Consider the following 11971-nt stretch of genomic DNA (forward strand, 5'->3'; position numbering starts at 1 on the left):
TACCCCTAACAAAATATTGTAACTTCTGTAGCTAAATCAGTTGGCATATATATACATATATATATAGCAGGATGGCCCATTTATTTGGCTCAGGATAGAATTTCCTTTTCTAGTATACATTTTTAAAAAATTAAAAATAAACTAGAGTTCTACATTATGAGTCTCAACCAGGAGTTTGAAGTATTATAATCAAGTGATTTCATAGTCTCAAATAACCTGAAGCTATTCCCAGACTGTTTATTGATTCCTTTTGATTTATTTCCTGGTATTGTTATTCTTCTCTTCCACCACTCCTCCTCCAACCAGAGAGTACTGTGGCCAATATATATCCACAAGCAAGCACTGAGAGGAGATGGGTAAGCTGGAAAGGTTCATTAAATTTCCGGGACAATGGAGTCAAAATCACTGTGCCGGATTAGTCATTTACTGAAAGGCAAAACAATTTTCCTTTAGATTCTCTTGTTACCACCTCAGGGGTCCACAGAAATCTTCTGAGCCCTTTGTTGTTCTCACTTGTTCTGTTTCTTTTGAAGGATGAATGCGTTAGGTTTGTTTTTGTTACAATTTTGCTCAATATACTCTGAAATTACAATATGGAAAACACATAATTATGAAAGCAAGCAAAGCAATAATCATTTTCTATAAGATGCCAAAAGCCTACAATTGTGGCAATTAGTGTGGCACACCTAGCTGAGATCATATTTGCATAGTGTTAATGCCAAAGTGATGCTTCCATGTGGCTCAAAGAATAGAAGGAATTATCATCCAAAATGTCTTGCAAACTATAAGCTACAGAAAACCAGCAGGTCCCTTCAGTGACCTGGGCAATATATGTGTCTTCCCTTCTGAAATCACTTCTTTATTTTTTTAATTTTTTAAATCTAATGACCAATGAAACATGACTCTCATAATATTTCTACTGTGATTTTTTTAAAGCGTTATTTGTTCAGATAAATGTCATATATTGTGTTTTGTTCTCGATACATCTCTTTAAAGTGTATCTTCATATGAAGATATTTTTGCTTTCAAGTGGCTTCAGTGTTCTAGACACTTCAAATGATTTGCCTAAGACACTCTGAAAGTGTTGTTATTGCTGAGTGACATGAACTCAGCTTCTGATTCACATTTTTCCCTAATGCAGAGAAAATCACTTTTTACCTGCCCCTAAAGTCTTCTATTTTCTTTTTCTTCTTTTAATCCTAACTCTAAATACATACAATTTAAAAAATTCCAAATTATGCTTTAATCTTACTTTTACAATATGAGTGAAGCAGTTTATATCTGAGCCCTTGTCTGCTTTGATTTAATTACTTGTAAAGCCTTTTCTTTGGAAAATAATGTCTGCATGCAGTTGTTAATGAATCCAAACTCTGTCTGCTCATTGCACAACAGACAAATAATTGGGAGACAAGATGTTGAGGCAAGGAATAGTGACTTTATTCAGAAAGCTGGAGGTCCGAGAGGATGGCAGACTGATGTCCTAGGTACCATCTTAGAGGGGGTGGTCTAGATGCCAGTTTCTTTTATAAAACACAGATGAAGAAGAGGGAAGGAAGTAAAGTAAAAAAGCCAATGTGTGTGTATGTGCACTCAGTTGTGTCTGATTCTTTGTGACCCGATGGGCTGTAGCCCGCTAGGCTTCTCTGTCCGTGCAATTTTCCAGGCAAGAATACTGGAGTGGGTTGCCATTTCTTTCTCTAGGGGATCTTCCCAACCCAGGGATCATCTCTTATGTCTTCTGCATTGGCAGGCAGATTCTTTACCACTGTGTCAACTGGGAAGTCCATTAGTCTTTTAAACTATCTCCGGCCTTGGCCAGCATTAGGGAAGTGAGTGAGTGAAGTTGCTCAGTCGTATCAGACTCACCAGGCTCCTCCATCCATGGGATTTTCCAGGCAAGAGTACTGGAGTGGGTTGCCATTTCCTTCTCCAGAAGATCTTCCTGACCCAGGGATCGAACCGGGGTCTTCCGCATTGTAGGCAGATGCTTTACTGTCTGAGCCACCAGGAAAGCCCTAGCATTCCCCACAGACTGCAGCCTACCAGACTCCTCCATCCATGGGATTTTCCAGGCAGGAGTACTGGAGTGGGTTGCCATCGCCTTCTCCAGCATTAGGGAGAGGATGTGTTAATTTCTTCTTTTCTGCAGCCAGTTCACATGTGGGCAGAGTCAGAATGTCTCCTTCTGAGCTGAACAAAGACACTTTAACATTCAGGCAAAGGGGGCAGTTTTCCCATAGCAGATCCTATAGACAGCTTCCTTTTAGTGATTATAATAACAAAAGCAAGGAAAAGCAAAGATTAAAGTGAAAGAAACAGATCCAACACGGAATCAGAGTTTGTTCTTCCCTGTTACACAGTGAGAAGCTTTCATTAATGACAGCAGCAGTTAACACTTAGGAATCTACTGCAACCAGAACACTGACTTCTGTAGGAAGCTTGTATAGAAGAGGAAACTGAAACTTAAAGAAATTTAAATAATTTATTCAAGGCTACATAGCCTAGTAAGTGATAGAACTGGGATTCAGACCCAGGTACTCTGAGTCTAGGGCCCAAACACTGAATATTACTTTGCTAGAGCTTGGCTGCATTTGGCCACTGATTGAACCTGTGCCCCTTGTAGTGGAAGCATGGAGTCCTAACCGCTGGACAACCAGGGAATTTCCTTAGCTACATTTTTTTGCATCTAAGTGGATGGGAATTTCTGTTTAGCTAAGTAGAGTTTGGCATAGCAGGCAGGTAAGAGAGTGTATGGACAGCTGGGGAGTATATGTTTCCTCAATGCTTTTCATCCAGTGTGTGCAGAAGGAAGGGCATATCAAAGGGTTTCTCTGTGGGTCTGTAAAGTTCTTCTAAACCTCATAGTCATCCTGGGAAACTGAAAGAACAAAGGGAAGTTCCACGGCCTTTGGATGTCTTGTTCTCGTAGTCCTAATTACAGAATATTCTGCTTTTGAGGGATTGATGTTGGTCTTCCACATTATCCTTTCCTGTCTTCACTGAAATGTGACCAATGTTGTCTAGGCTAGTTTGTAACTTTGGTAAGAGCACAAAGTCTACCATCTGTTTTGACAAAGTCATGTAAGTCTTATGTGGTTACATTTCTATACAGGTTTTCTTGTCTTTCCCATCATATTCTCCTTCTGTTCTTATGCTTTTCTATAACACATTGTCATGCAGATGTTGTACTAAACAGTAGCAACCCAGCGAAAAAATTTTAGGTCCTGTGTAGCTACCAGGATAACTCAAGCAGACCCTCACACCAGGAGTGCTGGTATAGCCAGGCACCAGACATATGGACATGATAGTAGTCATGCTTATCAAAGCCTGGCCCAATAACGACAATTTAGTGATCCCAAACATGGAGGACAGTGCACCAGTGTTCCATGTTCCACAGTCATTTAGACAGACTTTAAGGTCATTGGAGAAAGCCAGCAAAAACCATTCTAGGCTATGGAAAAGGAATGCTGTTCTTTAAAAATGCTTGTTCAAGATGCCTCCTGGTTGATACTAATGAAAAGTTTTGTTTCCAGTTTTCAGGATTACACAGATCTTTGAATTGTCCTTGCCATAACATTTTTCACCATGTAGTGGACCTCATATAAAAATTAAGCTGTCTGACTTGGAATCTTCTCTGAGCCCTATAGTTCAGTCGCTCAGTCGTGTTCGACTCTTTGCGACCCCATGAATCGCAGCACGCCAGGCCTCCCTGTCCATCACCAACTCCTGGAGTTCACTCAGACTCACGTCCATCAAGTCAGTGATGCCATCCAGCCATCTCATCCTCTGTTGTCCCCTTCTCTTCTTGCCCCCAATCCCTCCCAGCATCAGAGTCTTTTCCAATAAGTCAACTCTTCGCATTAAGTGGCCGAAGTACTGGAGTTTCAGCTTTAGCATCATTCCTTCCAAAGAAATCCCAGAGCTGATCTCCTTCAGAATGGAGTGGTTGGATCTCCTTGCAGTTCAAGAGACTCTCAAGAGTCTTCTCTAACACCACAGTTCAAAAGCATCAATTCTTTGGCACTCAGCCTTCTTCACAGTCCAACTCTCACATCCATACATGACCACAGGAAAAACCATAGCCTTGACTAGATGGACCTTTGTTGGCAAAGTAATGTCTCTGCTTTTCAATATGCTCTCTAGGTTGGTCATATCTTTTCTTCCAAGGAGTAAGCGTCTTTTAATTTCATGGCTGCAGTCACCATCTGCAGTGATTTTGGAGCCCCCAAAAGTAAAGTCTGACACTGTTTCCACTGTTTCCCCATCTATTTGCCATGAAGTAATGGGACCAGATGCCATGATCTTCGTTTCCTGAATGTTGAGTTTTAAGCCAACTTTTTCACTCTCCTCTTTCACCTTCATCAAGAGGCTTTTTAGTTCCTCTTCACTTTCTTCCATAAGGGTGGTGTCATGTGCATGCTGCTGCTGCTAAGTCACTTTAATCGTGTCCGACTCTGTGCGACCCCAGAGACAGCAGCCCACCAGGCTCCCCCGTCCCTGGGATTCTCCAGGCAAGAACACTGGAGTGGGTTGCCATTTCCTTCTCCAATCCATGAAAGGGGAAAGTGAAAGTGAAGTCGCTCAGTCACGTCCGACTCTTAGCAACCCCATGGACTGCAGCCCACCAGGCTTCTCCGTCCATGGGATTTTCCAGGCAAAAGTACTGGAGCGGGGTGCCATTGCCTTCTCCGGTCATGTGCATATCTGAGGTTATTGATATTTCTCCTGGCAATCTGCCAGAAGATTGCTGGAATCAAGATTGCCGGGAGCCCTATAGCAATTGTGTGATTACCAGATAGTGAATGGCTGCTTTGCTGTGCACTCATGTTTACCTGATCATAGGGTTGTGAAAGTCAGAAAAATATAAAATATCTTTAAAATAATCCAAATTTGATACTTACAAAGGCAAATATAATGATATGTTTGTTCCAAAGAAATTCACAGTTTTAACCCTTTAAATTGCACTTTTTTTTTTTTTTTGCCATTCCAGTTGAAACCAAGAAATGAAAATACTTATAATTTCTTGTGGCAGGGAATTCCCTGGCATTCTAGTGGTTAGGACTTGGCGCTTTCACAGCCCTGGGCCCAAGGTTCAGCCCATGGTCAGAGAACTAAGATCCCACAAGCCACAAATATGTATACATTTCTTATGGCAGTAGACCTTTATCCCTGCAGAATTTCATGTAAATTATTTTTGACAATTTCAGCCAGAGATTAAACTTATTTCAAAGGATTTGTAAACCTTGTTTCAAGTTTAAAAGCTAGAAATAAGTCTTTTTTTAAATTATTATTATGGCAACTGAAGAGTTTACTTTACATTTTGTCTGTGTGTGTGCATGTTAGTTCAGTTGTGTCTGACTCTTTGTGATCCCATGGACCGTAGCCCACAAGGCTCCTCTGTCCATGGAATTCTCCAGGCTGGAACACTGGAGGGGTAGCCCTTCCCTTCTCCAGGGGGTCTTCCTGACCCAGGGATCAAACCCAATCTCCTGCATTGCAGGCCCTATACTATCTGAACTGCTAGGGAAGTCCTTAGTTTACCTTATACTCAATTGAAATCAGATCTTTTATACAAAAACATTGCTCTGTGATGATTTCTTATACCTGTGTTTTTTAGTGATACTGTTTGTATTCTACTATTTTGAGGAGACAGGTTTGTGTCTTACCCTTCAAACTTCTGAATATGTATTTTCATTTAGATACCTGGCAGTCTAAAGTGGGGCTCTAGTCCAGGGAACATGTATTTGTCACTGTAATTTGTGTAGATCATTCATTTTTTTCTCTGTGTAGAAGTCTATTTATTTGGAACTTTTGTGACTCTAGTTCTAGGTCATGAAAATGATTAGTATGATCAGGTCATACTCTTAACAAAATTGGGAAGGACTAGAACTTTTCATTTAAATCTTTTTTCTTTCTTTTCTTACTCAGTATTCCCATCTTACTCACTGAGATACATCAGTGAACAGAGATGCCAGTATGTCAGCCTCATCATAGCTTTTTTTTTTTTCATTTTTATCATCACACCCTCTGTTGCTCTTTTGAGTCATCATTCACAGAACAAATATTTTTGAGTATCTATAATATACTCAGTACTACCTAGTCCTCCAGTGGTTTTATAGCTTTCTCAAACTGCTTTTAGAGATGGAATTGCAATAAGTCATAATTCTCAACTGTGAATAGAAGTCAACTTTACTTCTCTCTTCCAGGGATAATAAATCTGAGGTCTTACATAAATGTAGAGGTATTGGGTTTTACTAAGGGAATTTGGTGTTAATCTGCAAATGGCTAAATTATTTGTCTTAGTATCACTGTTTATGAGTAGGTGCATAGCCTCTCTGATATTCACAGCTAACTACAAGCTTGATAAAAGCATCTCAGGGATCTTGCTCTGTTCCACTTGTACTTAATAGAGTAGGAAATCTGAGGCCATAGACATTTTGAGTTGCCAAATGCCTCACATCAGATTTGTATAAAAATACATATGAGAACCTGGCTTTTTTTTTTTTTTTTTTTTTTGACAAGCTGTGTGGCATGCAGGATCTTAGTCCCCTGACCAGGGATCAAACCCATGCCCCCTACAGTGAAAGGGCACAGTCTGAATCTCAGTCTCAGTCCCCTGGACTGAGAACGTAGCTTTTCTGACTCTCTGCCATTTCCTATTCCAGGGGATCTTCCTGAACCAGGGATCAAACCCATGTCTGATTTGTGTAACTCTAACATGTTGGGTTTCCCAGGTGTTCCAGTGGTAAAGAATCTGCCTCCCAATGCAGGAGGGACAGGTTCAATCCCTGGGTTGGGAAGATGCCCTAGAGAAGGAAATGTCAACCCATTCTAGTATTCCTGCCTGGAAAATTCCATGGACAGAGGAGCCTAGCAGAATACAGTTCATGGAATCGCAAAGAGTCAGACACGACTGAGCATGCACATGCACAAATCACAACATGTTGGATATGGGCAGAAGCTAAAGCAGAGTGAGCCCAGAGAGAACTAAATGGTGGAAAATTAGACCCAATATGGAATTTGTAAGTATTTGGCATGGACAAGAATAGGCTAATGGGAAATTCAAAGCTAGCTGCATTAAAACAGTTCTTACAGCAAAAATTGTAATGACCAGAACTATTGATTGAAGGCATGAAAAGAACAAATTATATTTAAGTGGTACCATGTATGCCCAAGGCCAGGGGCGGCGGCCGGGAGGAGCAACCCCACGTCCGAGGAGCAGTGGCTGCACAGGCACAGGAGGGCCTAAAGGAGCTATCCCACTTTGAAGGTCAGGAAGGGCGGCAGTGAGGAGATACCACTCATCCAAGGTAAGGAGCAGTGGCTGCACTTTGCTGGAGCAGCCATGAAGAGATACCTCAGGTCCAAGGTAAGAGAAACCCAAGTAAGACGGTAGGTGTGGCAAGAGGGCATCAGAGGGCAGACACACTGAAACCATACTCACAGAAAACTAGTCAGTCTAATCACACTAGGACCACAGCCTAGTCTAAGTCAATAAAACTAAGCCATGTCCATGGGGCAACCCAAGATGGGTGGGTCATGGTGGAGAGATCTGACAGAATGTGGTCCACTGGAGAAGAGAATGGCAAACCACTTCAGTATTCTTGCCTTGAGAACCCCATGAACAGTATGAAAAGGCAAAATGATAGGATACTGAAAGAGGAACTCCCCAGGTCAGTAGGTGCCCAATATGCTACTGGAGATCAGTGGAGAAATAACTCCAGAAAGAATGAAGGGATGGAGCCAAAGCAAAAACAATACCCAGCTGTGGATGTGACTGATGATAGAAGCACGGTCTAATGCTGTCAAGAGCAATATTGCATAGAAACCTGGAATGTCAGGTCCATGAATCAAAGCAAATTGGAAGTGGTTAAAGAAGAGATGGCAAGAGTGAATGTCGACATTCTAGAAATCAGTGAACTGAAATGGCCTGGAATGGGTGAATTTAACTCAGATGACCGTTATATCTATGACTGCGGGCAGGAATCCCTCAGAAGAAATGGAGTAGCCATCATGGTCAACAAAAGGGTCCGAAATGCAGTACTTAGATGCAATCTCAAAAACGACAGAATGATCTCTGTTCGTTTCCAAGGCAAACCATTCAATATCACAGTAATCCAAGTCTATGCCCCAACCAGTAACGCTGAAGAAGCTGAAGTTGAATGGTTCTATGAAGACCTACAAGACCTTTTAGAACTAACACCCAAAAAAGATGTCCTTTTCATTATAGGGGACTGGAATGCAAAAGTAGGAAGTCAAGAAACACCTGGAGTAACAGGCAAATTTGGCCTTGGAATACGGAATGAAGCAGGGCAAAGACTAATAGAGTTTTTCCAAGAAAATGCACTGGTCATAGCAAGCACCCTCTTGCAACAACACAAGAGAAGACTCTACACATGGACATCACCAGATGGTCAACACCAAAATCAGATTGATTATATTCTTTGCAGCCAAAGATGGAGAAGCTCTATACAGTCAGCAAAAACAAGACCAGGAGCTGACTGTGGCTCAGATCATGAACTCCTTATTACCAAATTCAGACTTAAATTGAAGAAAGTAGGGAAAACCATTAGACCATTCAGGTATGACCTAAATCAAATCCCTTATGATTATACAGTGGAAGTGAGAAATAGATTTAAGGGCCTAGATCTGATAGATACAGTGCCTGATGAACCATGGACTGAGGTTCATGACATTGTACAGGAGACAGGGATTAAGACCATCCCCATGGAAAACAAATGCAAAAAAGCAAAATGGCTGTCTGGGAAGGCCTTACAAATTGCTGTGAAAAGAAGAGAAGTGAAAGCAAAGGAGAAAAGGAAAGATATAAGCATCTGATGCAGAGTTCCAAAGAATAGCAAGAAGAGATAAGAAAGCCTTCGTCAGCAATCAATGCAAAGAAATAGAGGAAAATAAGAGAATGGGAAAGACTAGAGATCTCTTCAAGAAAATTAGAGATAGCAAGGGAACATTTCATGCAAAGATGGGCTCGATAAGGGACAGAAATGGTATGGACCTAACCAAAGCAGAAGATATTAAGAAGAGGTGGCAAGAATACACAGAAGAACTGTACAAAAAAGATCTTCATGACCCAGATAATCATGAGGGTGTGCTCACTGACCTAGAGACAGACATCTGGAATGTGAAGTCAAGTGGGCCTTAGAAAGCATCACTACGAACAAAACTAGTGGAGGTGATGGGATTCCAGTGGAGTTATTTCAAATCCTGAAAGATGATGCTGTGAAAGTGCTGCACTCAATATGCCAGCAAATTTGGAAAACTCAGCAGTGGCCACAGGACTGGAAAAGGTCAGTTTTCATTCCAATCCCAAAGAAAGGCAATGCCAAAGAATGCTCAAACTACCGCACAATTGCACTCATCTCACACGCTTGTAAAGTAATGCTCAAAATTCTCCAAGCCAGGCTTCAGCAAGACATGAACCATGAACTTCCTGATGTTCAAGCTGGTTTTAGAAATGGCAGAGGAACCACAGATCAAATTGCCAACATCCGCTGGATCATTGAAAAAGCAAGAGAGTTCCAGAAAAACATCTATTTCTGCTTTACTGACTATGCCAAGGCCTTTGACTGTGTGGATCACAATAAACTGTGGAAAATTCTTCAACATATGGGAATACCAGACCACCTGACCTGCCTCTTGAGAAACCTGGATGCAAGTCAGAAAGCAACAATTAGAACTGGACATGGAACAACAGACTGGTTCCAAATAGGAAAAGGAGTACATCAAAGCTGTATATTGTCACCCTGTTTATTTAACTTATATGCAGAGTACATCATGAGAAACGCTGGACTGGAAGAAACACAAGCTGGAATCAAGATTGCTGGGAGAAATATCAATCACCTCAGATATGCAGATGATACCACCCTTATGGCAGAAAGTGAAGAGGAACTCAAAAGCCTCTTGATGAAAGTGAAAGAAGAGAGTAAAAAAGTTGGCTTAAAGATCAACATTCAGAAAATGAAGATCATGGTGTCCAGTCCCATCACTTCATGGGAAATAGATGGGGAAACAGTGGAAACAGTGTCAGACTTTACTTTTTGTGGCTCCAAAATCACTGCAGATGCTGATTGCAGCCAAGAAATCAAAAGACGCTTACTCCTTGGAAGGAAAGAATGACCAACCTAGATAGCATATTCAAAAGCAGAGACATTACCTTGCCAACAAAGGTCCGTCTAGTCAAGGGTATGGTTTTTCCTGTGGTTATGTATGGATGTGAGAGTTGGACTGTGAAGAAGGCTGAGCGCCGAAGGGTTGATGCTTTTGAACTGTGGTGTTGGAGAAGACTCTTGAGAGTCCCTTGGACTGTGAGGAGATCCAACCAGTCCATTCTGAAGGAGATCAGCCCTGGGATTTCTTTGGAAGGAATGACGCTAAAGCTGAAACTCCAGTACTTTGGCCACCTCATGTGAAGAGTTGACTCATTGGCAAGGACTCTGATGCTGGGAGGGATTGGGGGCAGGAGGAGAAGGGGACGACAGAGGATGAGATGGCTGGATGGCATCATTGACTCGATGGATGTGAGTCTGAGTGTACTCTGTGAGTTGGTGATGGACAGGGAGGCCTGGCGTGCTGCGATTCATGGGGTTGCAGGATTCGGACACAACTGAGCGACTGAACTGAACTGAACTGTACCATGGTGATTTGGGGTGAGTTATACAAAATTCCCTGGAATTAAATGTAGAAATATGTTTCTGGGGAAAAAAATATAGACCTATATTTTTTAAAACACTGAGATATTTTTGAAAAATAATCTAGAAATCTAGGTGTGTATGTGTGTGTGTTTAGTTGTAAACCACCTGTTCAAAAGGACGGATGCCCATTTTATAAATCAGTTGGAAGAGGAGGTGGACTTGAATCCCCTGTACCTGTGAATTCCTGAATCCCAAAAGCATAGTCTGAGTGAAAAACAATGAGCCAGATTATCATTTGGCTGGAATGGATTTACCTTAGGGCAGAGAGTAGCGTTTATGACATTACTTCAGCTCTGCTATTCCAGGAAGGGCTCTCTGCCTGCATATCAAGAAGTAGTTTGGCAGTGTACATGATATTCAGTGATCATTGACTCATGCCCTTTCATTTCAGCTAAATTAAATAATCAATGCTCAACATAAGGCCTTGCACACAGTGGGTTCTTGACAAATATTTGTGGAACAAATGTTGTTTTTGATACAGTAGAGAGCTTTAATTCTCTAAATAGCTTGATGAGAAGCAATGACAAGTCAGTAGGCAGAGTGAATTTTGGCTTCCTAGCCTTTCTGTTGGATTTCACCCCAAGGGATGGTTACCAAAGAGAACAATTTTCCCAGCTTTGTGTTCTGGTAGCCTGGGCAGAAGCTAGGATGGCTGTGGCAGAAGTAACATGGGACACAGCCCCAGGGTCAGCCTAACTCAGTCAGTATCTTCCCATTCAGCACCTTAGAAATTGTTTCCTGTGGTAATCTCTTTGGGCAGTAATGAAGGAAGGAAGGACATTTTTTTAAAATAGTAACTTACCAATATGAAACAAATGCCCAAGTTTGCTCTGGATTGGATGCAGTTTACACCAGAACTTTCAAAATTGATTTTTTTTTTTCTTTTCCTGTCCTTGTATAATTGTGGGGATGTGACTCCAAGACATTATGGATTCTTAGATATTGACAAATCAATCTACCACTTAATGTGTGGCTTTGGAGAACAATAATTTTCCTGGGTTCACTTACTTTTAGGGATCTGATGAATATTTTCAAAACTACCATATAAAGCTTATATCTTTATGACAAAAGGACATTTTGAAATTCTCCTACTCCCTACTCCATACCCACAAAGTATATTTTTTGTTGTGCTTTTATCAGCATTTTTTCTTCTCTTTGTTTATTATGCAATTAGCATAAAATAACAACCAAGACATAAAGAACAAAGAAAGAAGTTGTCTGAAATATCACCACTCAATTATAGAAAATGTCTTAAATTT

The sequence above is a fragment of the Bos mutus genome, chromosome 11 (assembly GCF_027580195.1).
Source record: "Bos mutus isolate GX-2022 chromosome 11, NWIPB_WYAK_1.1, whole genome shotgun sequence".
Taxonomy (NCBI): Eukaryota; Metazoa; Chordata; class Mammalia; order Artiodactyla; family Bovidae; genus Bos; species Bos mutus.